The sequence below is a fragment of the Vanellus vanellus genome (genome assembly GCF_965231255.1).
Source record: "Vanellus vanellus genome assembly, chromosome: 4".
Lineage (NCBI taxonomy): Eukaryota > Metazoa > Chordata > Aves > Charadriiformes > Charadriidae > Vanellus > Vanellus vanellus.
Window position 1 is genome coordinate 7,531,751 of NC_138909.1, and position 16,884 is coordinate 7,548,634.

Sequence of the window (16,884 nt, forward strand, 5' to 3'; positions counted from 1 at the left end):
CAGAATAAAGAGTAAATAGTGAAAGCAGAAATCGTGTCGTAACATGCAGTACATGAAGCACTAGAGAAGAATACTTTTGTACGTGGCTACTTCTTTCATCATTCGGAAATTGTGGGAAAATGTTTCTAAAATACAGCCTGGATAGACATTATATTTCAAACTGAATTTCACGAAGAAGACAGCCCAACAACTAGTTAACATTGACTTAATTTTTAAAATCTTAAAAGACCCATTTTTTTTTGCTATCAGCTAATCATAGTAGTCTTGTTGAATAGAACTGTTATTGGATTATTTTTATGACTTTTGACATATAGCGTATATGTCAGAACTGACCAGTGAATTCAGCTCGCGTTTTGGAAAACACAGACTTAAGTGTGCAATGGAATATTTGATAACTTTACAACGATTGCAAAGTGCAGTTATTGAGAGAAAAATGTATAAAGAATTGCAAACATAAGGTGTGCATACAAAGATTTTGTGCAAATAGAAATAAAAAAACCCCATGTGGTGTAACCTGGAACTGTAATGCATAGAACACATACGTGTAGTTCTGAAAAAGCTTTTTATAACCTGACTTCCTTAGAGCAAATTCACCCTATTATACCGGGATGATACAATGAAGGCAGATCTATCTTCTGCTTTAGCAACATAAAACTTTTACAAAAAAGAGGTAATCTGAAGCATTTGAATCAGAAAGGTTTACAAATCATTGATCTTAAAAATATAAAATGTATTAATTAGATCCAAGAAGTAAACGCAATAAAGAAATTGATGAGTTAGCAGGTTCAGATGAAGGTTACGTGATATTTACCAAACGTTTTTGTGACCCGAATCTGTGAACCAGATGAGAGGGATAGGGGGAAGATGGCGATCTATAGCTGACGTTTCGATACATTCTTGTCCATTTTCTGTGGTTTCTGTTTGATTTGGTGGTGTGTTTGATTAGATCTCCTGAATGGCTCCACGCTTACTTGGCCACTGCCCAGTGCGTTCTTGCGTGCACTTGATAATATTATGTTTGTTGGTTAAAACCTGTAGAATACCCCACCTGCCTAAAAGAGCCCCAATAATTTTTAAAGGGTTTTGTGGACACGATTTCAGTCTTGGGCTTAGGAAAAAGAAAGGATTCATTTATCACCGGAGACTGAGGAGGAAGGAAGGAAGCTGGAAAAGGGAAGGAGAAGGAGGCACTGGAAAGTTAGGCAAGAGGAAGTGAGACAAGGCATCACATGCAGAGGTATGAAAGAATGAAATGAATATAAACGGAGCAAAAAAATGCAGTCAGACTTACTGTTTTTCTTTGCTAAAGCAAAGATGCGCTGTAAGCAGAGCAGTCAACGGGCAGACAATTAATTATACAACCAGGCACTTTAGATTACATTAGTGTGCAAGGCAAACTTTGCTCTCCATGGTTTATGATATCATTTGAACCCCCTGAAAGAATAAATATCATTTGTGATGTGACTCATACAGGAAAGCAGATAATCAGTGGTGTGCCATAATACAAGTGAGAAAAAGACAAAATAACAGTCAAGGAGCGGTTACAGTAGACATTGTGTTCCTTTTATCTTCTGATATTGTTTATTGTATTAGTATTATCATTATTGTTTGCTAACGTTATCGTATCACCTAGTGACAAAAATTCGAGGCTTGGAGCCAGGATCCTAGACAAAACAGCCTAATGCTTATGGCAGTTTCTTCCTTTGTTGGTTATTAAATTGTTTCTGTGAATGAAAATAATGATAACAACAAGGAGAAACGTACACCACGCTGTGAACAATTTCCTGCCACACAATGAGCGATACACAGAGCTGCCTTCTGCAGCTGTAATGATGCTTTGGGATGGAGGGAGCCTGAATGCAGACCTTTAAGAGTGGGGCTGGAGTGACCTCCTGAATTGCGCTGACAGATTCCCAGTTTAGTTCTTCGGACTGCAAAGCTTCCTGCAAACGAGAAAATAGGTCTAACAGGGCTGGTTGGCATTCAGACTGGGGTTTCAGTATTGATTTGCTATGGGGATATCAGTTTTATGGCAAAGTTACAAACTTCCTAGCTTACTATCTGTATCTGCATTTTGCTGTCTTCTCTTCCTGTGTTTTTATTTATTAAATTACACTAAAGGGCAGCAGAGCAAACCCCGGATGAAAATGAAGCACCCTGTTTTTTCCAATAAATGATTAATAATTTAAAAAAAAGGCTATCATCTGCAGTTTTATGCAGAGCCTTGAGCTATGCTGTGCTGTATTTTTCTAAAACCCTTTTCTTAATACTTTTGTAGGCAGGCACTTCTGAATCTCCAAGGTTTAGCTAAAGTTACACCCGTAAAAACGTTTCTTGAAAAAGACAGATATAAGGAACTTCTCTACTGGGGATTACATTTGGTCATATTTTTTCTATTAGATCATGCTTCTGTGTAGTTCCTAGATTCTTATTGGAAGATCCTGCTGGCCCTTGGACTGTGATGCAGAATGTCCCCTATGTTCGTTAGTAGCTTATGTTGGAAGCAGAGGGCTTCTGAGCTTTTCTGCTGTAATTCAACAACATTAGTCTTAAGCAGGGAAGTGAAAACTTATTTACTGAAAGTAAAATATTTGTTTTGGCCAGAATGCAAATTTTTGGCACTAGTACTGACGCCTTTTCGGTCAAGTTTTGGTAGTAGGCTAGTAAGCCTGTGATTACAAACACAGGCGAATTTAATAAAAGTTCAGTCCGATCTCATTCCTCTTGGTGTAAATCCAGAGTATTTTGCTGAAATCTATTGCCATCTGACTAAACTTTCTGTTTCTAGGTTCTGCCAGCATACACAGTATTTGGTGTTATCAGCCCAGAGTACATGTATATTTAGATTTTCTCATTATCATAGCAAGAAAAAAATAGCCAACCCACTTTATAATTAATGATGAGTGTAATGGCAACCTAGAAATCCTAAGTAGGTGACATAAACTCATGTTACTGATGTGACAATTATCTGGTTTAGTAATAACTATTAACTGTGACAGCAACAATGATAATGCAAAAATTACCTCCTGAGGAAAGTATTACTGTCCCTTTTATGCAGACAAGCTGAATCCAAGAGGTTAAATAGCCTGTCTAGCGCTTCCATGTCAGATGGAAATCAAACGTGTGTAGACAAATGATGAATTATGCCACGTGCACGGTGTTGCTTGTGACTTTTAGACCCAACTTTGCTGTACTTATACGTTAAAGCTTGCGGAGGTAATCAAACCAAGACTGAGTACTTCCCTTTCCCACAAGATGAAACTCCTCTATGTGCTACACAGGAGACTGGTTTAGTAAAGAACCTTTGCTTCATTGCACTAAAAAAAGTATTTTCTGCTCGTATGTAATGGGATGTCTTTGTCCTTTGTTTTCCAGTTGGTCACCATCTTCGTGCTTCCTTTTTCAAGAGGACGGCTGTTAGCAAGACCCATGTCCTTGTACCTGGCCTTCGGAAACAGCTCAGAGAAGACAGCAATCGTAAGTTTGGAGTTCTTAAGAGTTAGTCTTCATTTTAGATGTCACAAATTATTTAAGCAGCTATTAGGCCTGCAACAAATTGCAGAGGAAAGCTCAACAGAGCATGGAGAAACTATGTTTACAAGGTACCAGGGACCACTTGCATAACAAACCTGTCAATGATTTATAAAGTGTACAGACACAGTACCACGGAAGGTCTCACTCAAAACAATTGGTTACTCATTACCACATTGTTTCACTGATCTTCGCATCTTACTGGATGTACTGGGCAGCAGGAAGTCCGTAACAGTTTAATATATATTAAACGTGCCTGGGCTGATAGTGGTGAATTGGGCATCACTCAGAATTTAAACCTAGCCGCACCTAGCCTCCCACCTCGGTGAGGAGCGTTAGAACGCAAGGGGGTTTATTTTCTGCCAAAACTACTTTGCCCCTTAACGCAACACCATCTCTTTAGTCCCTGATGATCCTTGGACAACATTGTTGCTCTCTCTGTAAATTAATGTCAGCTTTCCTACAGGACTATAGGACTGCCTACTGAAGTACAATGCCTGTTTTATTTGAATGTTCTCTGGGAAACAGTTTAGAAAGCATCCATATCAAACGATTTCTGCACTGCGGTATTTGTACCTCGAAGAGTTAGGTCAAGGGTTTTGGATCAAAGCCTAGCTGAGACTGCATACATCATGGGGCCCAGGGAGAGAAGCATTACATTTCTTGCTTAAAATTGGCTGTTAAATGCAAATGCATCATCTTTTGTGTTATATAAAATCCAAGCTGAGTGTTCTGTATTTTCTTGAGGTAGCAAACTGTTGAACAGACTCCCCTTCATTTCAAGGTCTTTCGATCAGGCTCTTGATGAATTCATTAAACTATATATTCATTATAGGTGATGAAAAGTATATAACCTTTCCGGGAGGGAAATGGTCTGCTCTATAAGTAAATCTAGCCCTGTAAATTGAAGATGTGCTAGAATGAAATACTTGGATCCAATAGTGCCGTAACTTGAGCAAGGCAAGTGTTTGTAATGGTAGCTTTGGGAAGGAGGCTACTCACGCTGGAATGGATGAACCTTACGAAGTGCCCCGATGGTTTAAAAATCCAGGCTGTACTGGATCAGGGGAAGAAGTAAATTCCAGAATTGAGGTCCCTCGGGGAGGAAGCCCTGCCAGAGTTTCTCTTTTGCTATATATTGAGCTCCTGTCTGAGCATGACCTTGGATCAAAAGCTCTGCAGTACTATACTAACAGAGAGGCCTAACAAGTAGGAAAGTTTTGGATTATATTGTGAGAGGTTGTCTCTTATGATCTGTGTTCTTTAGGCTATCGGGGACAGGTACTTATGGAATTCTCCCTAGTTACTTGGTCTATTTAATACTGAGTCCGTTGTTTTCTGTATTGTTTGTGGTTCTTCATGACTATGAAAACTAGTTCCAGCATTGAAAGCACTGTACTAGTCTAAGGAAGAATTAACAAGTCAGAATTCCACATATCCATGTTGGCCAGAAACATAAAAGTGCACGGTCTTTCTCACTGTTGTTTTCAAGCCAACTACTATCAGGTGGCAACTAAGTATTTAGCCAGATCCATATCCAGTAAAGTCAGGTGAGAAATTGTAGACGTACTCCTATGCAAGAAGGTCGGGTTATAGCCTTTGCCATATCTTCCTAGAGATTTTCCTGACGTGCCAGTACAGCTTTGGCTTTCTGTGGGTTATAATTCACGTGTAAAAGCAAAACATCAGTCAGCCCCTAACTTAACTGGAGACTTCAAAAAAGTCCAAATCCTCTACTTGTATTATCAAGATTTCAACAGTTCATTGTTGGTTTTTTTTTTTTTTTTTTGGGTTGTTCCCCCTCCCCCCCCCCCCCAACTGAACTTGTGAAGCTTTGCATACTTTGCATACATGGCAGCTTGCTCATGGTATCATTGGCAAATTTGTTGGCTCAGGGAATTGGCTACCATTGGTATACTCTACAGCACTTGCTATAGCAGTTGGATGCCAATGAAGAACGTTTTATAGCGATGGCAATGTTACAGCATCTCAGTGGTTTTTCTTAATGATTGGACACAATCCAGTCACAAACATGTTAGGATACAAATGTAATCTGTGTTCGTGGAAAAATAAACATCCCAGCTAAGACCTAAGTAAATCCTCCTCAGCACTGACTTGTGACCAAGGTATGAGCCAGATCAAGTATGGAGAAACAAATATTGTCCTCACATAATAGTTCATGTGAAAACTGTACTGTATTAAATCTGTAGTTGTTTTACATTTAAGTACCAATTCACGATAGGACCAACTTAAATCTATTAATTGCTACCTTATTTTTTTTTAAGTTGGGACTCTTCCTCCCCGCTCTCTCCCAGTAATTGAATTCTGATTCCGCGGAAGCAATTCTGCTCTCAATGAAGCTCTCGGGAGCCCTGCAAAGCTACTGTAGACAAAGGGGCTATAGTTGGTCACTTACCAGACACAATGTACTTTTTTTTTACGGTTTAATGCAGACTCAAAATAAGAGCCACGTTTTTTAATTTTAGCATGACAAGTCATGTGCACCCACAAATCATGCTGTTGTCATCAGGGTCTTACAAAAACATACTTCTTGGAGAAAAAGTAGACTAATGCAGTTAAACAAAGTGCATTACAGCAGCAGAAGAGGAAAATCCACAGAGGCGGAAGGGGAAATCAGTGTACTACTTATTAGTACTTTTAAAAATCTCTCTTCTGTGCCTGAAATATTAAATAGTGGACTGGAAAAATGTAGTATTCCTGCACGAGTATGTTGCTTCCTTCAGCACAAATGTCAGTGTCTTACAATGAAAGTTTGTCAGTGTGTGAATTGCAGTCTTAATATGGTGCAAGCAAATGCTTCGTGCTATTGAAAGAGTTTTCCTTAATAAAATGCAGGGGCTAGAATGGTAAATCTTTTGAAGTTGCTCCTAAACATGTAATATTTAGCTCGAGAAGCAATAGTGAGGAAATGAACATGATAAGAGCTCATTCAGTAACAGCCCTAAACTGATTATTTCCTTCCTTATGTAAACTTATCAGTCAGCCCTTTGGGCTCACTTCCGAATACCGGCTCAGCACAAGAGTCTTATCACAAGGAAATGGAATGCAAAAGCCCTGACAATTTTGATAAGGCACGTACTTTGGTTATGATCCTATCTCTCCCCTCCTCCCTTTTAAATAATTCATCTGCACTAAAAAGGGAGATGCCCTCCCTCTAACTTTTGTATAAATATAAGCTGATGTTGTTATATTCAGAGTAACCCTGGTTATTTGTTCTGCTGGTTTCTCAGAATATTCTTAGGTAAAGAGACTAGAAGATATGTTCACAATTATAAGCAGCGCTGGAATGGAATGGCATAGTGCTCTAAATAAGATATTTCTGAGTTTTCAGAGACACTTGCATGCGTTTTAGACACTATCTAAAGATTCTCAGTAGAGCAGATACTGCAGGCAACCTAAGACTGTTTTTATTTGCCACCTGTACCCCTTTATCCCATCCATGATGCTGTGGGTCTCGCGTCTCCATGTGATGGCAGAACCCAGACTGAATAAGGATCCAACAGCTGACAGTACAAAAGCCAAACAAGCAAGTAAAAAAACCCCCACCCACCTACCATGCAAACACCAAACCACACACACAAACATACATATGGCAAAAGAAACCTGACAAGCAAACTCTACCTGCCAGCCACTACAGCCTAAAACTTCACAGTTCTAGCAGCCAGAAAAACAGCAAACCAGCTCAAAATAGACATTTAACTTCATTCACTTCTCCCAGCAATGTAATAATTTAAAAGTGTACGTAACAAGTTTTGTGGTTCACTGCATACCAGGACAACAAAGCCTGATAAAAGTGCTCAAATGACAGTACTGTTTTTCTTTGAGATGTGATGACATGCTCCTTAAGCAAATGTTATAGGCAGCAAATCCATGACCCAGTAAAATACACTCCAGACCATCAAAGTAGTTGTACAGCTTGATGAAATCCACTCGTCTCTAGCAAGAATGACCTAAAACTCTTTAGAGGAAAAAAAAAAAAAAGTGTGGTGGAATTCAGAAAGAATGTTTTTTAAGCAAACAGTGACATACCAACGTTAAGTGTAACTTTTCCAGTGAAACCTAAAACTGAGCCAAACTTACCTGATTTATTTTTTCTGCAGAAACTCAAATCTTGAGTTGTTTTATGCAAATGAGGGAAAAGTTGTGACTGAAGCTAGACTGACATATGATTTTGATTGGCTACTTAGCAAAATCTCCTCTCAGGAATACTCATCATCAAAACAATGTCATAAATCAAGAGGGGGCTTAATCTTGACAGTGTTGAAGTTCATGGCAGATACCACGGATTTTAATATGGTTAGGATTTCTCCGAAATCTTCAGGATGCTTTGCTTGAGGAGGCCCCTAGACTTCTTCCCAAGGCATCTGAAATTCTTACTGTCAAAGCAAAAGTCTGTTGTGATGGCAAGTATATTTGGTGACACAGTGTGATTGTGACAGAAACAAGACTGGAAAAAGGTCACGGAGCAAATCCAGAACGTACCTATGTGCACACGAGCACCCAAAGGAAAGGAAGCCTTGGGGTGAGAGGGATTTATGTTGCCTTTGCTCTGTCTTTGTGTGCAATATGAACTTTCGTAACTGTGCTTTCTCCGCCTTACTGATACCACCACACCTGTAACAAACTATGTACCAGTAGGAAAATCTTGCAATATTTTGGAAAAAGATCACAATTAAAAAAGATAAGGAATAACTATAAATTTGCAAAGTGAATGCTAGGTAGCAACATAAGAGGTTGTAACTGCCTGTCATTTATTTTTGGGGCCTACAGTAGCAATGTCCTCAGGGAAAGGAATTACAGTAGGAGATATTATCTTATTTTAGTGATGCATTTCCCATCTTAAATTAATAGCGTGTAGGATTTTCATTATAATTGATATAATCATTCATGAGTCTATTTTGTTACACAAGCGAGTAAAGAGCATTTTGCTGCTTTGTGAAGCCTGGCTTGTTTTATGGAGTTTAAATTAAGGCCTTCAAGATATTATTAAGGTGGACAAATACTATTCAATCCAACAGCCAAACTGGTGTTCAAAGCAGAGAGCAGATGGAAGGGCTGGGACTTTGCAGCCATTTGGGTAAATGCTGATGTTTTTGTTTAACTCCGTAGGGAAAAAACTTTAGTGACTTCTGATTCTCTACTGCAACTGGCTGTAGTGTGCATGGCTTTTGCTTTGTGCGGCAGAGCTCAAGCACTGGAGAAGTGCAGAGCAAATAATCAGATAGTCTGTAACACAGCACAACCTCTGTTCATAATAGGTTTTATTAGCGGTGATAACAATGAGGGTGGCATTATGCTAATCAGTCATTGATTGCTTGAAGGTGGAGAACAGGGTATGTTTAGAGCGCGTTCCCAGCAAAGCCCAGCCAGCCATCTGGAAGATGCATGGCTGAGTCTCTTTGGTTTGGATTCTGCAGCCTTTACTGAATGTAGTACTTTCCTAGGAAAAGAGGCACATCAGAAAATTTTTGTGGTCTGCTTAAAGGTGGCAGAATTGGGTATTTATTTAGGTCAAATAGACTCAAGTACTTGGAGACCTGGGGAGCTGATGTAATGCACTGGCTAAGCGAGCACGGTATGAAGGAGCTACGCATGGCACAGCTGAGGAGAGGCATGGAGGGAATAACTGCACGCTCTCTGCGTAAGTGTCCGCTGACATTTCACGGTGGTCTGGAGACAATTGTATGGCCAGAGACTTTCTAACAAAAAGATCTGCAGAGCCCCAATGAAAAAAAAAAACCAGACCTCCACAACTCCCCCAAAAACTCAGGCATTGGAAACTTGAAAATCGCCAACTACCCGGGGCAAAGAGTTTGGGCTGAATTCAGGTCTTGGGTATTTTAAAAGATAAACCAGTACATTTTATTGTCTTGAAACTTGCAGGAAGAGTTTTAAAGAGTTCAGCTTGTCTGTTTGGGTTAAGTAGAAGGCCATAAAGTCAGTCTGGTTTATTAACTAACAATAAATACTTTCCCGTCTTTGCTAAACAGGTACACGTTATAAGAAAACAATACCAAATGCACGTGCAAGTTTTCCATTGGGTAACTATATGTTTACAGCCAAAATTAACTGCAAGGTGGTTTTCTTGTACCTGATTTCAGCTTTTGAAAGAACATTTCCATTACTTCTCTTTGTCCTTTTTTACAAGCTACACTTTTCCCACCAATTAAGTGTAATTCCTGCTAATAGATGATCCATTTTCTGCAATGTTGCCAGTCCTAAACAGTTGCTGTAAAAGATGCAAGTCTTGAATCAAAAATGTGTTTATTGTGTGCTGTAGCTCTAGTGCTACTTACGTATTGATTAGATATGTGCAGCTGCATCGTACGTTGTCACCTGCATTCCCAACAAGCAAATAAGAGGTCAGGTGAGCAACATATGTTCACTTTGTGGGCTATCGCCACATGCAAGGGAGTGGTGTGACTCGGGAGCCTCTGTGCCAGCTGGTGTGATGAGCCATGACGTGATGTATACATAGTGCTCTGTGCCAGACTCGAGGGCTGAGGAGCAGTGCAAAGGTTGTGTAACACGGGGGGGGGGGGGTGTAGCTGCTCCAGTGAGAAAGTTCCCAGGGAAAGGCAGTGGGCTATCTTACCGGTGTGCTTCACATGGCAACATCATGCTGTGGAAGCAAAATATCACCTCCTGGGGCCATCTTCTCAGTGTTGTCTAGTGGCCTGTGACTGGAGGGGTTATTGTCAGATCAGGTGCAGGTTGTCCTTTGTATGAGAGCCCTTCCGCTTGCTTGAGAACCAGCTGTTTGCAGTCAGCCTAGGGGTATTTAGCTCATATTTCTGTTTCTGTGGACATGTAATACGGGTGACACAATTGCGATCTGAATCACTGCCAACGTAAGTGGTAAAGATAACCTGGTGCAAACCAGATTCTTGTCCATCTCAGATGGCATCATGTGATAAGCCAAAGATATGATCTACATTGGCTTCACAACCAAGCTGGAGATGGGCACTAACTTGACCTCTGGCGTAATATGGTTGTTCAGTGTGGTTTTTTCATGACCCCATGAGTGCCATAACAAAGAACATTGCACACCAATCTGTGAAGTTGCTGTATTTTAAATGTATCTTAAATTCCTCACTCTCTAGAAGCTGTACCGTGGAGCAGACACCTTTCTTCTTTTGGAGAGTTAATCTTGTAAATTAGCATTACAACAAAGCCTAAAGAAGCTACCTCCCCTTCCATTTCCTTTTCTTTTGTAGTAGATCAGTTATTCACAGGACGTTCTTAGTTTCTGGAATCAACTCTTTGTTTTGCAAAATCTTGTTCCACCCCTGCTGTCTAGTAGAGACCTGTTCCAAGCTGTGTGCCACCGGCTGGGAACACGCACAGGCAACAGAAACGCTTTTCTCAGAAAAGTTTTTGCAAGCATTGTATCTGCTCCCCACCCTAACGAGGAAAGATTTTAGTGAGAACAAGTAGATCTGTATGCATTTCCCTTGAGAAATTCTCCTTAGTGCCTTCAAAAACTGTTACTAAGAATCTGCAGTTGAGGAAATGGCCTATACATCAAAATAGGCGAAGAGATTTTTTAGACATCATCTGCCATGATCTGTGACACTTCAGTGCTACCATGGGAAAACACTTCTAAAGTGGCATGCACTGTTCTGCTTTTAATGCTTGCAAAATCTTGAGTCAATTCTGTGAAGTACATTTTACTTAATTACATCTAGTATTAGAGTTTCCATTCCTTCAGGTCCTGGATTCCCTGCTAGTGATGGAAATGATACCTTTCCTTTCATAACCAATAATCATAGTAACTGTAATCTATACTCTGTACGTGTATTTTGTGTGGCATTATTGACTCTCGAGACTTGCATATCCAAAGGTGACTTTGCAGAAGATATGTTTGCATTGCAGGCAGTGAAATGAATGGGACTAAGATAATAATAATTACTATTAAAAAAAAAAAGTCACTAACCTCTGTGTCTCATCCTGATGCACCTGTCCCGGTGCCATGTAGATCGTTTCTGCATCACGTCTGTTCTATAGAAATTGAACATGCTTTTTAATTGTCTGAGGGCTTGCTGAGAAATTGGTTTGTTAGGGTTGCTGCAAATAAAAGAAGATCTCAGTAGTCAATTACTTCTTTGTCTAAAAGAGGTCATTAAATTTGATGATAGAAGCTGTCAATGTATAAAAATATACAACTGAATGGAAGGTGAGAACAAACGCTGACAAGTGTAGTATACAGCCAGGGGTCTTGAGAAGACACAGGATTGAATCGAGCAAATGGCTCATAAAGCTCATTTAGCAGGAGGACAGTAAAATCCTTCCTTTAAGGCGATTTAGCTTTTTAGTAAGCATTTATATGGAGACAGGGGTCTACTCTGGTAGATGTGGGTGCTTGCTTTTACTAGGCGCTGCAGACAGGGCTGCAATATAACTTTAGTTTATTATGGCACTAAAACTATTAAAGTGTTACAGTCTTTTTTTCACTTGAATTGAGGTTTGTCTCTAACCAAAAAGGGATAGCCATTCTTTTCCTATGCTGGCTATTGTTTTTGATGGAAAGTCACCTCTGTGTCTTTTTTAAAAGCATGAGTTCACTTTGTGCTAAATGGCTGCAAGGGAAAATAATATAGAGTTAATTATAGAGGTTGATCAGTAACTCGCAACTACAGTAGCTCCACTTAAAAAAAAAAGTTAAAACAGTTACTCCATTCTCTGTCTTATTGATTAGCATCATCTAGATGATAAAAATTAGTGATGGAGAGTCACAGGGCTGTCCAAGTTCCTGGGGTACAAGACGAGCGGTGGTGGGTGCAGAGAGCCCAGGTTAGGACCCTCCCACGAGGACAGGGATCTGACTGATGCCCCGAGCAGCAGATAGCTATGGCGGCTGCTGCTGCAGGGCTTGCCCCTGGGAGGCAATTCCCTCTGTGCATAGGTGTGGGTGTTGGATATGTGGAATTCCCAGATCCCTTGGAGTCAAGTCTCCAATAAGGTAGCTGATCGCGTTGGACTGAAATGGGGGGCTGTCTCAGCAAAAGGCCACCAGACTGCTCCTCAGAGGCAGCAGGCCTTCTATCTGATGTTCTGGCCTGCTTGTGGTCACCACTAGTGTGTCACCACTGCTCATGATAAAAAAAACTGCTTCTGCCCTTACCCATCCAGTCCCCCATATGGCACATGGCTCCTGGAAGGTGCCTGGCAGGGCCATGGTCCTGGATTCGCTCAGTTGTTCCAACCTGGATGCTTATTCTGGGGAGATGCACGGAAACTCTCATTCCGACTTGCAAAAGTGTCTTCCAGAGTCAGTCTGAGGTCAGAGTCCTCTGAGTCACTGAGGTCACTTTGACATAACCTAAGTGTCTTTAAGAGTCCTTTGAAAATTACTACCAGTATTTTCTCTGACCAGGTGGTTATCTGCGTACTGAAAAAGAGGATGTTTTGTAATATTCACACATTTTCTGTCAAATTCAATGAGGTATGAATGAAAGGTCTTCCAACTTAAAAGTCCTCATTTGGGTGGAAAGCGTAGCTGTAAATTCGCGAGTTGAATTAGAAGAAAAATTTATCTATGAACACTGTCAAATCAACACTTTCAAAACCAGATTTACAACAGTGTTTAAATCTCATGTCAGCCTTAGATCAATTCTGTATTGATTTTATTCAACTGTTTCTCCAGATAGGGTATTTAGATGAAGTAAGATTTGTCTTCCCATAACAATCCTTGTGTTGATTAAGAGGAGATGTGCACCCTGTTATTAGCAACCTCTGTTACAGAAGTTCTCACATACCTACTTTGTTGAAAAAAAAAAAAAAAAAAAAAAAGGAAAAAGAAAAAATATAGGCTGCCATCGCAGGCAAACACGAGTGCTAAATTGTGGTCAGGTGCTGCATGACAGAAGTCCTAGTTAGTGCTGTGCAGAGCCTAACCCAAAGCAGGACCCTGTCAGTGCCACTAGCCCCAGCTGTGACGCTGCCCAGTGATATAAACTAGCTGGCATCGTAAACTCTGTCTGTGAGTCTCTCCTCTGCAGAGTAGCCACCTCATTCCCAAGAAAGTCCCAGCTATAATCTGAATGTTTTAGTTTAGTCCAGGAACATCAAGAACTTGCAAACTGGAACACACATCTGCCTCTTATGGACACCAACAACGAGCTTTAAGCTGTCTTAGAGACTTAGGCTGGATCTGTTCTTTCACCTTTTGCTTGAAGACAAATTCCAGTATACTCATATTAGCAGATTGTTCTTATTATCCACAAATCCAGCAAAATTGAATATGTTTTCCTCTATATCTATCTTACTCTAAGACAGAAAAGAAATACTATAAGCAGTCTCATGTATCCCACGCTAGCTAGCTAGGTCAGAAACCACTGTTTATGTCACGCCTATCATTAGTCAGGTTGACCAGTCTATCCTGGTATCCCTGACTTTAAACCCGTACCTAACCTTAACTCCAGCATGATGGTTCTGTTCACATCAGACCTTGAGATCCTTCTTAAGACATTTACTAATCTGGGACTTTGAGTCGTTTCATGTCTTTTGTAGCTGTGTAATTTAATGTTATACAAAATGCTTATATGTTTATTAAACTACTGTCTGTGTTTAATAGCTAACAAAACTAAACAACAAAATAAGGGCGGCAAACCAGCAGGTACGTTTGGAAAACGTGGCAGGCTTGCAGAGAATGTAAGCTTTGCTTCTTAAATGGATCAGACAGACAATTATTTACTATATTTCGAGAGCACCTGGCAGAAGTCTGTTGGCCAACAGGACAACTTAAGTGAAAGTGGTGTTTATCACAGTGCCATGTTAAGTGGATCTGATTGCAAGAAATAAACAAAAGAGCCTCTGGAAAAGTTTCAAGACTTTGAAACTGGTGAGTGCTCTGGTGTTGCAGACAGCTCAGGTCATTCATTAAGAGCCAAAAAGTCAGCACAAATGACAATACGTGCTTTTACGTTCGTTGGTCTCTATTTTATTTTTGTTTGTTTTCTTGTAATGAAGGTGGATTTCATACATAGTGTGCTACCTCCCCTCTCACTTACAAACAATCTCTAGCCTGCCCACCTGACAGATCCTGCATCTTTCAAATATACTCCTTTGCTCTCCTCCTCGTTACGAAAACTCTCCTTTGCTGCTCTACTTGTTCTTATCTGACATGAACGAGTAATTCTGGTTTCCTGTAAGTGTGGTAAACCATTTAATTTTTTACTAACCATTGTGATAGGTGCTGCCTGCTTTTCAGAAGTGGTATTTTGGTAGATGATCTAAAATGCATATTGCATACTACAAATTCCAGAATGGTAATCATGTTGGAATCTTGCATCTTGCTTGCAAAGGTGGCAAGATTTGTGTATTGGCTGTTTTCTGTAACTGGAAACACCTTTCTAGCCATAGACTTGGCCTCCCGTTACTCCTAGCCAAATATCACTTCTTCATTTCAAATGAAGAATGCCAAATCATTTCTGAGTTCTGCGTCTTACCCACTTTACCGGACCCAGCAATTTCAAGAAGTCCAAGATCGAAATCCAGGACTTTGTTTTCAGGTCAATGATAGTGGTGGAGAGTTTGTTGAGACATCCCATTAGCCTCTCCTTTGATCTACTAAAATTTCTAGATCTAAAATGTGTCTCTACGTTGCCTTAAAGTTTTCTGTTGCAGAAGTAAGCACTCTGACAGGAGAAAGCTCATACAAGCCTTTTTCTTGTCAGTAGTCTTTTGTGATGGTTGCAGTTGTTCTCTTCAAACTTGACATGGGAAGAGGAGTGTGGATAACTAGGAGGTGGTCGCGGTAAAAAACCAGTTCTACTGCACTTGTTCCTCCCCTATCCTGAGATCCCAGATATACCTTATTCAAGTGATATAAATCACTGCTGGCCCTGGGAAGAATCTATATTCAGACAAAAAAAAAGTTAGAAACCAAAGTCAAAACCACTAGATATAAACAACTTTAGAATGTGTTAAAAAAGTATTAACGTATTAAATACGTTTTCTCAAAACTTTGGCTGCTATGAATATCATTACTGTCAAAAGAAAAAAAGTCAGCATTTTCACCTTTTAATGGCATAGTATGAGGCAAAAAGCAGTTTTGATTCTTAGCAATTTCTGTTTTTTAATGGAAAACTTATTTGCATGTCCAATTTTATACTTTGGGATAGAACTTTTGCTTCTATCTGGTTTTGTAGTCCAAGTACAGTATTTAATCCTTTTAATTATGCCATGAGAATTTTATTGTCTAAAATACTATTTTTTTCCTGTTAACTGTTTCAGTGCGTTTATACTAGATAGAGCATCATTTTGATCAGTGGCGCATTCAGGTTATCAATTACAGAATCCTCTAGAGTTTACAAATAGGAAATCTGATGGATTCAGCGTCTCATATGCAGCTAATCGGTAATGTGCAGTAACTTATCAGATAGCAATTATCCCCAGTAGTTTTACACAGTATTTCTGGGAATCATCCTTTGACACTTTATTTAGAGCATCTGTCAGCATATATGTTATTAAGCTCATTGGACATCACTCAGCAGCCACGATTCCCCTGTCTGCAGAAGAAGGTAAAGAAAACTGCTAGATTATCTGTAGCACAGCTTCTTGAAAGATACCTGTTTTCTCGTCTGATTTTTTTTTTTTTTTTGTTCTTCTTGTTGTCTTGTCCTTGATGAAAGTGAAAACACATGTAACGTTGCTGGCTGCTTACCTTTAGTATTATTCTTGAAATATTTAGTGGTTATGATGAAATTGTTGCAGTGATTAAAGAAGTAAAAGAATTCACTAGACAGGGAACGTACACAAAGAATATCTTAGGATGAAAAGGACCTCCAGAGAATGAGTGCAATCTCCCTGCTCAAATCAGGTCCTGCTAGACCAGGTTGCTCAGGGCTGGTTCAGTCAAGTTTTGAGCATCTTCAAGGATGGAGATTCCTCAGCCTCTCTGGGTAACCTGTTCCAGTGTTTGGTGACCCATGTGACTAAAAAAGTTTTCTTTATATCTGGTCTGACCTTCCGGTGTTCCAACTGCCGTTTATAATTTTTCAGTCTATCTTTGTGCTAACCTCTGAGAAGAGTTTAGCTTGGACTTCTTTATAGTCTCTAATGAGGTAGTTGCAGATGTCAATGAGGACCCCCCCCAGCCTTCTTTTCGTAAGGCTGAACAAAGCTGTCTCCTTCAGCCTGGCAAATGCTCCAGCCCTCTGAGCCTTGGAGTGGCCTCTGCTAGGTCCCCTTCAATATGTCAGTATCTTTCTTGTACTGAGAGGGCCCAAAACTGGACACAGCAGACAAGGTAAGGCCTCACCAAGGACCCAATAGATGGGAGCAGTCACTTTCCTTGATCTGCTGCTGCACTCTAATACAGCCCAGGGT